The 15,774-nt window shown below is 44.1% G+C and overlaps 1 protein-coding gene across 4 annotated transcripts in view; it reads left to right on the forward strand.

Moving 5' to 3' along the window:
* Window positions 1-15,774, forward strand: part of ZNF831 (zinc finger protein 831) — a 142,632-nt gene that overhangs the window by 26,161 nt on the left and 100,697 nt on the right. The window lies entirely within an intron of this gene.

Genomic DNA, 15,774 nt, shown 5'->3' on the forward strand with positions numbered 1-15,774 from the left:
AGACAGCTTCCAGGTGCAGTATGTTAAATGGTTTGTCTACAACTTTGGTTCATTTCTGTATCCTTGGGGGTCTAGGGCAGTAAAGTTGTTGATCTCTGTAAGCCTGGTGGTCTATTGCAGTAAAGAAGTTAGTATCAGCATTTATGGTGGTCTATTGCCGTAAAGATGTTAGTATCTGCATTAATGGTGGTCTGTGGCAGTAAAGATTTTAGTATCGGCATTCTTGGTGATCTAGGGAAGCTAAAGAGTTGATGCTAATATTCCAGGTGGTCTTGGGCATTTTGTGGTTTAATGTCAGTATACTTGGTTGTCTAGTACAGTGAATAAGGTTAATGTAAGGTTCCTTAGTATTATCAGACAATATAGGGGATAATGTTAATATAGGGGATAATGTTACATTTTGGCCTTAAGGACACAGCCAATTTTATTTTTGTGTTTCCATTTTTTCCGCCTCACCTTCTAAGAGCCATAACTATTTTATCTTTCCATCCACAGACCCATATGAGGGCTTGTTTTTTGCAAATTGTACTTTGTAATGACATCACTAATTTTACCATCAAATGTACGGCAAACCCCAAAAATTATTATTTGTGTGAGGAAATTAAAAAGAAAACGGAAATATTGCTAGTTTTGGAAGGTTTTGTTTTCACCCTGTACACGTTACGGTAACAATTACATGTTTTCTTTATCCCGTGGGTCAATAAAATTAACAATACTATTATTGTACTGCTTTTAATTTTTTTTCACAAAATAGGTATATTTAACACGTTAAGGACTAAGGGTGTACAGGTATGCCCTTGGTCTCTGGTCACCAGTAATCTAGTGGTCATTGTAACAGGATGCCTGCTAAAATTGTTCAGCAGGCATCTCAGGAAAATACCTAGGGGGGTCCGTAACCCCCCCCCCCCCCCACCATAACGGCGATAATTGTGATGCGCTGGTCAATTCTCACCAGAGACTGAGGAGTAAGGGGAGGGTGATCGGTGGTGTAAGACACACCTCCCACTTCCCTCCATATGTAGGTGGGAGGTGACAGTGAAGCTACCTTCAGGAGCTCCGTGATTGGTTGGTCAGTACTACCGACTAATCACGGGCACCGGCGGGAGGGGTAACCTTCTGTTGCCCTGCTCTGCCCACCAACAATAGGAAGTAAATGACCAGAGCGGAGCCTGGTGCCTGGAATCCCCTGTGCCAATCCGTACCCATCTGGGCAAACCGTGTGTCATCCTGCACTGATTTAGTAAAGGGAAAGATTTAGAGCAGGCAGAGATAAAGTGTAAAAACAAGAATAAAGCAAGTATATATATATATTTTTTTTGTCGCAGCCTCCCCCGAAGTAGGTGTCCAAAGGTCCTCAGCACCTTCAGCTGTGGTCTGCCCCAACCTTCAGTTTACCTCCCCCTTCTCTAAATGGACTGCCCCAGAGGACTATCAGCCCATGATTCCTGGGTTTGTTGGAAACCCAGGAATCCAGATTGAGATTGTCGACTTCACTGAAATGTACTTTTTCAGTTCTTTTTTCAGTAACGATTTTGGCAATCTAATGGTGGAGCAGACAAACCTGTACGCCCAACAGTTTGTCACCCACCACCTGGATTCCCTTTTGGCTAAGCCCAATGGAAGGAACTCTGTCAGTGCAGCCGAGATGAGGATGTATTGGGGCATCGTGCTACACATGGGCCTATCCAAAAAACCTAGTGTCAGGCAATACTGGAGTGGGGACATCCTCTACCAGACCAAACTCTACAGTATGGCCATAGCACGGGGACATTTTGGGGCCATATAAAAATGCTTTCATTATGCTGATAATGCAGTATGTCCCCCCCCCCCCCCCAAAGTGATCCTGCTTATGACCGCCTTTGCAAACTCAGGCTGATAATCGATCACTTTGGGGCCAAATTTTTGAAGGCCTACATACCCCAAAGGGATGTCTCATTTAATGAGTCTCTTATCAGCTTCAAAGGGAGACTCATTTTCTGCCACTATATCCCTTTGGGGTACGTCCCACTAAATGGGGGAGGAATGATGTGAAATTTTGTGAGAATACCTCAGGGTATACTTACAAGTTTAGAGTGTACGAGGGAAGGGATTCCCATATTGAACCCCCAGAATGTCCCCCCATTCTGGGAGTTAGTGGGAAACTTGTGTGGGACCTTTTGCACCCACTGCTGGATAAGGGTTACCACCTGTACATGGATAACTTTTATACCAATATCCCTCTTTTCATATCCCTTCATATCCCCACGGTTGCTTGTGGTATGGTGTGGAAGAACCAAAGTGGCCTCCTTATCTATCCACTCCAGAGACCTATGCCCAGGGGTGAGATTAGGGCCTGCACCTCTGTCCCTGTATGAGGTAACATGACACCGATCCTCAAACCTGATTGTATTGTGGCCTACAATCAGTATATGGGGGGAGTTGATCTCTCTGATCAAGTCCTCAAGCCAAATAATACATTGCTGAAAATCCAGGCATGGTACAAAAAATTTGCAGTCAACATGGCCCAGGTTGCCATGTACAACTCTATTGTACTGTCCCAGTATGCAGGCAACACAGGGACAAACCTTCAGTTCCAAGAGGAAGTCCTCAAGGCCCTGATCTTTGGTGACCAGGAAAGAGCGAGCTGGAGTACCTCTGGAACTGTAGTCCCCTGGATTGTCTCAGGCCAACACTTTTCAGATGAGGTCCCCCACACTGGAAAGATGGAATGGTCCCAGAAAAAATGCAGAGTGTGTTGGGGAAGGACATCACCACTTTATGTGACACTTCCACCAATCAACTGCACCTCTGCATTAATAATTGCTTCAGGGAGTACCACACTTCCATGGAGTACTACATTTCTTATCCTCGTAGCCTATTTTAATTTCCTATAATTTGACCCCAATGTACCAGTCCAGAGTACATTGTCTTCCAAAATTTTAACCAAAAACCCCCATAAAACCCCTTCACATAATACTGCTGATAAGATCACTTGGGGTATTTTTCCCAAAATAGGTCATGGGTCACTTGCATTGGGGGTTTTCAAGTTGTCTCAAATGCTCTATGCTTTCTTTTCACCTGAGCAGTGTGCGCATTTGCAGGCAACAGTTTAAGGACAGCCACACATAAAGCATTACCAAAATGATGAAGGGGTTTGGGGCTTGGGGGCATGCATTATTTTTACTTTTGGCAATCCTCTGGGACATCATTCTGGGAACATAATTGGCATATCAGTATGAAAATTGCAATTTAAATTTTTCCCAAACTACACTTCTTCCATTCATGGAAAATAAATTTAGGGAACACCTGTCCATTCCAAATGTCCACTTCACCCCAATACACCTTCCTCAGGGGGTGTACTTTCTGTAATGGGGACATATGTAGGTGTTCCTTTTTTTTCCCCCCTCTGAATGTATGTAACCGTCAGCTACTGATATGTCAGTAAGAAACATCGGCCTCAAATGTGGAGTTCTCTCTCAAGAACCCCATCAAATTTCCAGGCAACAATTTGGGGTCACATGTTGGTTGTTCCCAGAAGCAGATTAAGCATGATGAAGCAGAGCATAGGGTTTGGGGCGGGCACAAGTTTTACTTTTGACAATCCTCTGGGTCATCATTCTTGGTACATAATTAGCACTACACTTCATCCAATCCTGGAAAATAAATTTATGAAACACTTGTGCGTGCAAAATGTCCACTTCACCCCTATGCACATTCCTCGGGGGGTTTACTGTCTGTAATAGGGTCACATGTGAGTGTTTCCTTTCTTTATATTCCTTGGAATGTAGGTAACCGTCAGCTACTGATATGTCATAGGCCTCAAATGCGAACATAGCTCTATGACTCTTGAACATTGTTGTGCACCCGCACAGCATGTTACATCCACATATGGGGTATTTCCATACTCAGAAAAGAAAGCCCTCCAAAATCTGTAACACAATATCTCCCATTACCCCTTGTGAAAAAGAAAATTTGGGGTAATACTAGCCTTTTAAGGTTATGGATACTAGATTTATGTGGATAGAACGTTAATCCAGGGATTTATTCTGATGCCATATTGGGGTCAGGAAGGAATTTTTCCTCTGTCATGGGGCAATTGGCATCAGCCTCATGTTTTTTTTTTTTTGCCTTCACTCTGGATCAACACAGTGGGGTTTTAGGTTGAACGCGATGGACTCTTGTCTTTTTTCAACATTACAAACTATGTTACCTTTGAGGTGTAAATAATCACCGTACCCCTTGTTACGTTCCTTGGGGGGTGTAGTTTCAAAATTGAGGTCACTTGTGCCAGTGTCTTTTTTTTATTTATTTTATTTTATGTCAGTACCTCTTTCATTGCAGTGCAAATCACCACCTTAGGCCTCAAATGTGCTCGGTGCTCTTTCACTCCTTAGTCCAGTTGGGCACCCGCACAGCAAGTTACATCCACGTATGTGGTATTTCCTTACTCGGGGGAAATTGGGCTACACATTTTGGAGGGCTTTTTCTCCTATTATCCCGTGTGAAAATAAAAAAATTGGGTAACAGCAGAATGTTTGTGAATTTTTTTTGTCATTTTAATGTCCCTTTTTATTGCAATCACAAAACAATGTACATAAAAAAAGTTTACATTCAGAAGATACTTTGGACAATTACATACATAATCATACAATAATCATAATCATAAGTTTCACCTCTGACCAGTGTCATCACTATGCCCCTTGTTACGTTCCTTGAGGGGGTCTAGTTTCCCAAATAGTGTGCCTTGTGTTTTTGTTTTGTTATGTTTTTTTTGTTTTTGCTGTTCTGGCACCATGGGGGCTTCCTAAATGTGATATGCCCCTCAAAACCATTTGAGCAAAATTCACCCTTCAAAAGGCAATTGTCGCTCCTTACCTTCTGAGCCCTCTAGTGCACCCACAGAGCACTTTATATCCACATATGAGGTATTTCCTTTTTTACCTTTTACCCCTTGTAAGAATGAAAAAAAAATGGGTCAACAACATGTTAGTGTAAAAAATTGAGATTTTGAGTTTTCTCCTCCACTGTGCTGCTTTTCCTGCGAAACACCTAAAGGGTTGACAAACTTTATGAATGTCGTTATGAATACTTTGAGGGGTGCAGTTTTCATAATGGGGTCAATTATATGGGAATTTCTAACATAAAGATCCTAAAATTCACTTTAAAATCGAACTGCTCCCTGAAAAATTTAGATTTTAAAATTCATGTGAAAAATTGGAATATTGTTGCTAAATTTTGAAGCCCTTTAACAGTTTCAAAAAGTAAAAACATGTCATCTTTATGAGGCCAACATAAAGTAGACCTATTGTATATGTGAATAAATATATCATTTATTAAGCATGTGTATTTTCCATACAAGCAGTTTGTAAAGTATTGATGAAAATTTACCACTAACTTAAAGTTAAATATGTCACAAAAAAACTCTCAGAATCAGTATGATAGGTAAAAGCATCCGAGAGTCATTAATGCATTAAGTGACACAGGTCAGATTTGCAAAAAATACCCTGGTCTTTAAAAGGGGTATTCCAGGATTTTTTTTATTTGACTATGCTACAGGGGCTGTAAAGTTAGTGTAGTTCATAATATAGTGTCTGTACCTATGTGTGACAGTGGTTTCACAATTCTTCTGGTTTTCCCAGGTTGCAGTGCATCGAGAATTGACATCGCTAGTCAGGTGATGACAATGGTTCAATGGGGGGGAGCGACTGCTGAGTGGAAGAGAGATAATTTTGCAACAGCTGTAGGAACCCTGATTAGAAAATACTGGTCTTTTGAATGGAATGCAACTCATTTGTGTTTCAAGAGGTGGGGTGGCTGATGTGTGGGAGGGAGGAAAGTGACCTAAATCTTACAAGCATGGAACTATGGGATGTGTAGTTTGAGAACGAAATCCAGCAGGTAAGTACTAAAATGACCTTATGGTGGTTAACCCCTTTAAAGAGAACCTCTCATGATCGTGTTAAAGTTTATAATCCTCCCAGTTCACTACCCCAAATATGATAAACCACCCCCTGCCTTTATTTTTATAATTTTTTAGTTTTCTACCTTGAAATTGCTCTGTATTTTCTGCTCAGTCTGAGTTAAATTCACAGACTGTGAAGGAGCGTTACCCAGCAGGCATGACATCATCTGAAGCCATACAGGGGAGAACTTCCTCCCTCACTCTGCTACACACAGCCCACAGCAGTTCAGTGTGTGAGATGAGCTATGATTGGTTAAGGCTGCACACACCCCCCCTCAGCACTCCAGACTGCATTTCCTGATTTTGGACTTCGTCCAGGTCAGCAGGAGTGCAAGGTATGTGCAAAAGATGGGGGAAATGTGTTCTGGAAAAGTAGGGAGACTCCTAGTGGCAGCTTTTTTAAACACAAATAAAACATAGAAAATGTATTTTAATTTTTTTAAACAAAGTACACTAGAAAGATTTTTTTATTTACCATAAGGAGTGCAATAGCAAAAATTAGCTTTTATGATAGTGCCCATTTAAGGTCAAAATGGGCTTGGTCCTTAAGGGGTTAAAATTGCCCTATTTTGACCACCATCAATTTCTCATTATTCCATATACCAGGCTGTATGATGGCTCATTTTTTTCCACTGTGATCTGTAGATTTTTTTTGTACCACTTTTGCTTATATGTGACTATTTGATTGCATTTTATTTATTTATTTAATGACTTGACCAAAACGCATCAATTTTGGACTATCTTTTTTATTACATATACGCCGTTATATTTAAATAGTTTGGACGTTTATGCACGCGGCAAAACCAAATATGTTTATTTATTATAATTTTTTTTGCTTTTATGAGAAAAATGGGGACTAGGGGTGATTTAAATGTTTATTGGAGGAGGGGCTTTTTCACATTTAAAAAAAACTTTTTTCACATTTATTTAACGCTTTTTATGTCCCCATAGGGCCTGGGTTCTCAACCTGGGGTATGCGTACCCCTAGGGGTACGCCAGGGGCTGTCAGGGGGTACGCAAAAGCGCTGTCAAATACCGGCCATGCATTGGCCAGTATTTGACAGCGCGTAGCAGAGAACGGCAGCGGCAGCTTACTGTACAGTAGCAGGGCCCAAGCTGCGGCCGCAGCTACTGTAAGTGAGCTGCGTGGTTGCCGGGGAGACGTGAGGCCTCCCCTGACGTTGCGCGGAGTTGCCACACAGCGCAGGAGACTTCACACGTCAGTGCGGCCCCGCCAATCATCCCGTGAAGGAGCAGGCAACGGGACCGCAGGACGCCAGGTAAATAACTGTATGGGACAGAGGGGGAACTGTATGGGACAGAGGGGGAACTGTATGGGACAGAGGGGGGACTGAATGGGACGTAGGGGGGACTGTATGGGACGGAGCACAAGGCATTAAGATGGAGGGGGAGAGAGATAATGGTGGAGGGGGGATGGGGAGTAATAAAGTTAAAATTAAAATGTAATAAAGTTAAAATTAAAATGTAACGCCTTGTGCTTTATTTCTCCCCTTCCATCTTAATCCTCTTGCACCATTCCCCCTCCCTCTGATCCCCTTTTGCCATATTAGATAATAATGGCACAAAGGGATTAAGATGGAGGGGAAAAATGGCAAAAGGGGATCAGAGGGAGGGGGGAATAATGACACAAGGGGATTAATATGGAGGGGGGGGGTTGATTATCCCCCCCCTCCCCTCCATCTTAATCCCCTTGTGTTATTATTCCCCCCTCCCTCTGATCCCCTTTTGCCATTTTTCCCCCTCCATCTTAATCCCCTTGTGCCATTATTATCTGGTATGGCAAAAGGGGATTAGAGGTAGGGGGAATGGTGCAAGAGAATTGAGATGGAAGGGGAGAGGGATAATGGCGGAGGGGGGGGGGGGGGAGTAATAAAGCACAAGCCGTTACATTTTAATGCCTTGTGCTTTATTACTCCCCATCCTCCCTCTGCCATTATCCCTCTCCCCCTCCATCTTAATGCCTTGTGCTCCGTCCCATACATTATTCCTCCTTCATCTTTATCCCCTTTTGCCATTTTTCCCCCCTCCAACTTAATCCCCTTGTGCTATTATTATCCGATATGGCAAAAGGGGATCAGAGGGAGGGGAAATAATGGCAAAAGGGGATCAGAGGGAGGGGGGAATTATCAACCCCCCCCCTCTATATTGTGAGATTTTTTTTCCTCCCTCCATCTTTATCCCCTTGTCCCATTATTGCCCCATCAATCTTAATCTCCTTGTGCCATTATTATCAGAGGAAGGGGGAATGGCACAAGGGAATAAAGATGGAGGGGGAATAATGGCACAAGGGGATTAAGATGGAGGGGGGGAAATGGTGCAAGAGGATCAGAGGGAGGGAGGAATAATGGCACAAGAGATTAAGATGGGGGGGGGGTTGATTATCCTCCCGCCCCTTCCATCTCAATCCCCTTGTGCTTTTATTCCCCCTCCCTCTGATCCCCTTTTGCCATATTGGATAATAATGGCACAAGGGGATTAAGATGGAGGGGGGATAATAGCACAAGAGGGGGGATGCATTAGTATAAAGGTAAGAACACGCCTTTTGTCCGCGGGTACCCCTCAGGCGCAGGTACCCCGCGAGGGGGTACCCGCAGACATACATTCAGGCCTTGGGGGTACGGTCGCCGAAAAGGTTGAGAACCACTGCCGTAGGGGACTATTTATAGCAATCATCAGATTGGTAATACTTTTCAGTGCTATGCATAGGCATAGCACTGATCAGTATTATCGGCGATCTACTTCTCTGGTCTGCTCAATGACAGACCAGAGAAGATCACTCCAGGAAAGGTGCAGAGGCAGGTAAGGGGACTTCCGTTCACCATCTTGGCTGATCGGAACCCCGCTGCCATGTCGTAGACAATCCGATTAGCCATTTAAAGCGCTGCATTGCCGCAGATGCTGTGATCTGTATTGATCACGGCATTTGAGGGGTTAATGTCGGACATCAGCACAATGGCTGGTCCCTGGCTTCTGATAGCAGCCGGGACCTGCCATGCATGAGGCGAGCACTGATGCAGTGCTCCCATCATGCACAGGACGTAAATGTGCATACTGGTGCGCTAAGTCCCAGCGCATCAGGACGTACATTTATTTCCAATGTCCTTAAGGGGTTAATGGAGCTCTGGGGTCCTGAGTAGGGATGAGGGAAATTTTTCATAAGTATAATGATCAGAACCAAATTTTATTGCCAGAGTTCAGCAAACCAGCTGAACCGAACTTTTAAAAAGTTCAGTCAAAGTTATGGCAACATGTATGGCTATGGATTAACAGATGCCTGGTGGTTATTAACAACTTTTTGAAAAACACACAGCACTAACAGATCTATCCAAAGATGCCAGCCAGTGTTTATATGCACATGCAGGTATTAGAAGAAGCAATGGTTTTTTCAAAGTGGTAAAAAAATGTATCAATTTTTGGAGATAGCAACAGATTTCGCACAAAGAAAATGAAAAAACAATGGCTTACAAGCGGTCCAAAATTATCCCATTTTGGGCAGTAGAAACAGGATAGGCATCCTAGAAAGTACACAAAAGTATCACAAAACCCTCTATTCATTACTTTTTCACAATTTTAGAAGTGCGCTAAGAGCACTGTGTCAGCTGCGTATTTTGTTACTCATTGACTTTAAAAAGTAGGAAAATGCGCAGCAGCAGATATGCAGCAAAATATAACACTTGTGACTCTACCCTAAAACAAAAAAACTGTCACACTTGCCATTGAAAAGATTTAGCACTGACAGAATGCTATATGCTGATTTACTACAATATTATATATATATATATATATATATATATATATATATACTAATATCTGTGTTGTTCACTGATCACTGTCCCTCACAGAGATCATCTCCTAACATCTGCTATCCCTAAAATGGCTGTTAAAGGTATGTGCATAGGCTTTGACATCACCCTTATTCACCCTCCTGATTGGATAGGGGAGCTATTTGAAAGGCATTATGGACTACCTTGAGGTCATATGATACTTTTGTCCTTTCTGCCATTTATCTGTTATTATTTTAGCAGGTTTGACTGAACCAATTGTGTGCAGAATATTACTTTTAGCAGAGTTCTACCTGGTCGGTTCGCTCATCTCTAATCCTGAGGAGATTAATGTCAGCCTAAGGCTGTGAAAGTATAAATGTCAGAATCTTTGTCGGTCGGTCTAGGATAGTAAATATCATTATACTTGCTGCCCTAGGGCAGTGAAGGGGTTATAACTTTAATGGTTAATTATTATATTCCTGATGGAGGGCAGTAGAAGATTACTGCTCTACTCCTGGGATCCAGTAGTTGCTCACCTCTGTAGGCTTAAAGGGGTACTCCAGGGAAGTAAAGAAAAAAAAATGCCACAAAGCCTCCACAATACCTTGTCTGGGTCCCCTGTACGGTCTTCTTGTGATTCCACCCACTCCTGTGGCCCCTGGTGTCCTTTTCAATATTCTTTCCCCCCTTGCTTCTGTCTAAAACTACAACTCCAGGCAGTCAGCGCGCATGAGCTCTGACTGCCGAACTATTCCTATTGGCCTTAGGCTCTTCTCTGCTAGACTGTAACATAGGGAGCTGAGGGGAGGGGGGGGGGGGGGTTGGGGCTTGCTTTGAGGAGGTGCTGCGGCTTCTCTGTTAGATCGTTTCACACAGGGAGCTGAGGGGAGAAGGGTTTTGCTATGAGGAGATACTGATGGCTTCTCTGGTAGATTGTATCACACAGGGAGGGGGAGGGGGGTTGTGATCTTTCAGCCAGACACTGTGAAGCCAGACAAGACATAGGTCACGTGGGCTTGTCTTGGAGCACTGAGACTAGCCCCCACCTTATCAAGACAGAGTGGACCTGATGATGACCTTTTTGTACCACTTGCTGCATGTACGTGACAGCTGTAGCAGGAAATCTGCTCTATATAGGTAATGAATGATATTTAGACAGATAAATAGGTTGGGGAGAAGGAAATGAAGGGCTATGGGTTTAGTTCCCCGGAGTACCCCTTTAAGTGTTGTCCTGTCTGTAACTTTCTGTTTGCTCTGTGCACTAATTCTACAGATGAGTGCAGTGAGGGGATAAAGAGGACTGTGCAACTGTATCTGTAGGGCTACACAGTTCTCCCTATGATCATACAGAGCGATTGAGGAGCACTCCACTTGATTATTACGGGACAGTCAGGGCTAGTGTGCGGAGAGGAGTTTGTGAGCCCCCTGGTTCAGGAGCTGGGCCCCAATTGTCACTGTTTTTACCCTTATAGGCCACTATATGCGTCCACCTTAAAAATTTTGGTTCCAGGTTAGAGTGGGTCTGGCTCATGAAGCCTCTGACAAACAGAAGGGAAATGTAGTATTGCATTATGTGGATGTCTTTCAGGGAAATGGCCAGCCATCATAAAATATATGTGTGGTTACCACAGGGATGATGAGCTTTATGCTGCAGGCCAGCTGGGAGTACTAGTACCGAGTATATGTCACATGGTAGGGGGGTGTAGCTAACCTGATTTTTCCCAGTGAACCCCACAGACCTTTTGTCACTTGAGTTTTCCTGTAGTGCAAAGTGCAAGAATGAGACCTCTGGACATTAGGATTCTTAACACTTTACTTAAAGGAGTTGTCCAGTATAGAACAACTTATCCCCTATCCTAAGGATAGGGGATAAGTTTCTGATCGCGGGGGGTCTGACCGCTGGGGTCCCCTGTGATCTCCCGTATATGGCCCCGGCTCGCTGGGCAGAGAGCACGTGCCGACCACCACTCGATGCGGTGGCTGACACGCCCCCTCAATACAGCACTATGTGAGAGTCGGAGATTGCCGTAGGAAGCGCTCTGGCTCGGCCATAGCGCTATATTGAGGGGGCGTGTCAGTCACCGCTTCATGTGGTGGTCAGCACGCGCTCTCTGGCCAGCTACCGGGGCCCTGTACGGGAGATCACAGGGGGCCCCAGCAGTCGGACCCTCCGCGATCTGAAACATATCCCCTATCCTTAGGATAGGGGATAAGTTGTTCTATAATGGACTACTCCTTTAACCCCTTAAGGACTGAGCCCTTTTTCACCTTAAGGAATGAGCCCTTTTTGCAATTCTGACCACTGTCACTTTATGCATTAATAACTCTGGGATGCTTTTACTGATTATTCTGATTCCGAGATTGTTTTTTCATGTCATATTCTACTTTAACACAGTGGTAAATTCTCATCATTACTTGCATCCTTTCTTGGCGAAAAATCCCAAAATTTCATGAGAGTTTTGAAAATTTTGCATTTTTCTAACCCTTTAGGTGCTTCACAGGAATAGCAGCAAGGTGAATGAGAAAATTCTAAATCTTCATTTTTTACACTCGCATGTTTTTGTAGACCTAGATTTTGAAATTTTACAAGGGGTAAAAGGAGAAAAAGCCCCCCAAAATTTGTAACCCAATTTCTCTCGAGTAAGGAAATACCTCATATGTGGATGTCAAGTGCTCTGTGTGTGCACTACAAGGCTCATAAGGGAAGGAGCGACAATGGGATTTTGGAGAGTGAGTTTTTCCGAAATGGCTTTTGGGGGGCTTGTCACATTTAGGAAGTCCCTAGGGTGCCAGAACAGCAAAAAACAAAAAAAAACAACATGGCTTACTATTTTGGAAACTACACCCCTCAAGGAACATAACAAGGGGTACAGTGAGCCTTAACACCTCACAGGTGTTTGAAGACTTTTCGTTAAAGTTGGATGTGTAAATGAATTTTTTTTTTCACTAAAATGCTGATTTTCCCCCAAATTTTACATTTTTACAAGGGGTTATAGGAGAAAATACCCCCCCAAAATTTTAACCCCATCTCTTCTGAGTATGGAAATACCCCATGAGTGGACATCAAGTGCACTGCGGGCACACTATAATGCTCAGAAGAGAAGAAGTCACATTTGGCTTTTGGAAAGCAAATTTTGCTGAAATGGTTTTTGGGGGGCATGTCGCATTTAGGAAGCCCCTATGGTGCCAGAACAAGGAATGTAACAAGGGGTACAGTGAGCCTTAACACCCCACAGGTGCTTGACAAATTTGTGCTAAAGTTGGACGTAAAAATGAAAAATTAGATTTTTTTTAAAAAAAATTAATGCTGGTGTTACCCCATAGTTTTCATTTTCATAACGGGTTATTGGAGAAAAAGCCTCCCAAAATTTGTAACCCCATTTGGAAATACCCCATATTTGGATGAAAAGTGCTCTGCGGGAGAACTAAAATGAGCTTTTGGTGAGAGAATTTGGTTGGAATAGAAGTGGGAGGCCATGTGCGTTTACAAAGCCCCCCATGGTGCCAGAACAGTGGACCCACCCACATGTGACCCCATTTTGGAAACTACACCCCTCACAGAATTTAATAAGGTGTGCAGTGAACATTTGCACCCCACTGGCATTTGACAGATCTTTGGAACAGTTGGCTGTGCAAATGAAAAATAACATTTTTCATTTTCACGGACCACTTTTCCAAAAAATCTGTCAGACACCTGTGGGATGTAAATTCTCACTTTACCCCTTATACATTATGTGAGGGGTGTAGTTTCCAAAATGGGGTCACATATGGGGGGTCCACTGTTCTGGCACTATGGGGGCTTTGTAAACACACATGGCCTTCAATTTCGGACACATTCTCTTGCCAAAAGCCCCGTGGCACTCCTCTTCTGAGCATTGTACTTAGCTCGCAGAGCACTTTACATCCACATATGGGGGTCTTTTTTTCTTATTCTCCCTTGTGAAAATGAAAACTGTAGGGTAACACCAGCATTTTAGTGGAAAAATATTTCTTCATTTTCACGTCTAACTTTAACGAAAATTCGCCAAACACCTGTGGGGTGTTAAGGCTCACTATACTCCTTGTTACATTCCATGAGGGGTGTAGTTTCCAAAATGGGGTCACATCTGGGTATTTATTGTTTTGCGTTTATGTCAGAACTGCTGTAAAATCAGCCACCCCTGTGCAAATCACCAATTTAGACCTCAAATGTACATGGCACGCTCTCACTCCTGAGCCTTGTGCGCCCACAGAGCACTTTACGCCCACATATGGGGTAGTTCTGTACTCAGGAGAAATTGCGTTACAAATTTTAGGTGCCTTTTTTCCTTTTATCGCTTGTGAAAATTAAAAGTATGGGGCAACACCAGCATGTTAGTGTAAATTTTTTTTTTACACTAACATGCTGGTGTAGACCCCAACTTTACCTTTTCATAAGGGGTAAAAGGAGAAAAAGCCCCCCAAAATTTGTGAGGCCATTTCTCCCGAGTACGGAGATACCCCATATCCCATATGTGGCCCTAAACTGCTTCCTTGAAATACGACAGGGCTCCGAAGTGAAAGAGCGTCATGCGCATTTGAGGCCTAAATTGGGGATTTGAATCCGCCACAAAAATACCCTACGGCAGTGTTTCCCAAACAGGGTGTTTCCAGCTGTTGAAAAACTCCCAGCATGCCTTGACAGTCAGTGGCTGTTCGGCAATACTGTGAGTTGTTGTTTTTCAACAGCTGAAGGCTCCGTTTTTGAAACATTGCCGTACAAGACATTTATTAATTTTTTTATTGGGGGGGGGGGGGGGGCAGTGTAGGGGTATGTGTATATGTAGTGCTTTACCTTTTATTTTGTGTTAGTGTAGTGTTTTAAGGGTACATTCACACTCTCAGGTTTACAGTGAGTTTCCCGCTAGGAGTTTGCGCTGCAGCGGAAAATTTGCCGCATCTCAAACTTGCAGCAGAAAACTCGCTGTAAACCCGCCTCTGTGAGTGTACCCTGTACATTCACATGAGGGGGGGGGGGGCAAAACTCCAGCTGTTGCAAAACTACAACTACCAGCATGCACTGACAGACCATAAATGCTGGGGGTTTTAGTTATGCAACAGCTGGAGGCACATTGGTTGCGAAACACTCAGTGTTTCGCAACCAGTGTGCCTCCAGCTGTTGCAAAACTAGAACTCCCAGCATGTACAGTCTCCCAGTGCATGCTGGGAGTTGTATTTTTGCAACAGCTGGAGGCACTCTATTTGCAAAACTGGTTTCACAACCAATGTGTCTCCAGCTGTTGCAAAACTTCAACAATCAGCATGCATTAACAGTCTAAGGGCATGCTGAGAGTTGTAGTTTTGCAACAGCTGGAGGCACACTGCTGCAACTCCCAGCATGCACTTTGGTAGTCTGTGCATGCTATGAGTTGTAGTTATGCAACAGCTGGATGCACACTTTTTCTTAGAAAAAAATGTGCCTTCAGCTGTTGCATAACTACAACCCACAGCATGCACAGACTACCAAAGGGCATGCTGGGAGTTGTAGTTTGAACTCCAGCTGTTGCAAAACTACAACTCCCAGCATGCCCTTTGGCTTTGCATGCCGAGAGTTGTTGCTAAGCAACAGCAGGATGTGAACAGGCCTCACCTCCTGCTGTATCCTGCTGCCAGGACTGCCGCCGCTGCTACCACCGATCCTGCTGGTCCTGTAGCTGCCACCGCACCAGAGGGGACCCCTGCCGGACCAGTGCAAGGTAGGTGACCCTCACCGGCCCAGATCGCCACCATGATCGCCGTCCTGATCTCCGCCCAGCAGGGTCGTGATTGTGAGGCGGCACCCGTTCCACCTCACTCCTGCTGGCTAAGGGTGAATGGGGCTCTCATGGAAAGCCCCATTCACCCTTTTTTCTGGGTCACCAGAGATCCGATTGACCCGGAATAGCCGCAAATCGCCGCTCTGATCGCCGACATGGGGGGGGGGGGGGGGTCTCAGCAGTCACCCCGGTCCGCTCGCTGGGCAGGGACCAAAATTCCCACGGGTGTACCCATACGCCCTCAGTCCTTTAAGGACTTTAAAACGGGGGTGTA

The sequence above is a fragment of the Hyla sarda genome, chromosome 12 (genome assembly GCF_029499605.1).
Source record: "Hyla sarda isolate aHylSar1 chromosome 12, aHylSar1.hap1, whole genome shotgun sequence".
Taxonomy (NCBI): domain Eukaryota; kingdom Metazoa; phylum Chordata; class Amphibia; order Anura; family Hylidae; genus Hyla; species Hyla sarda.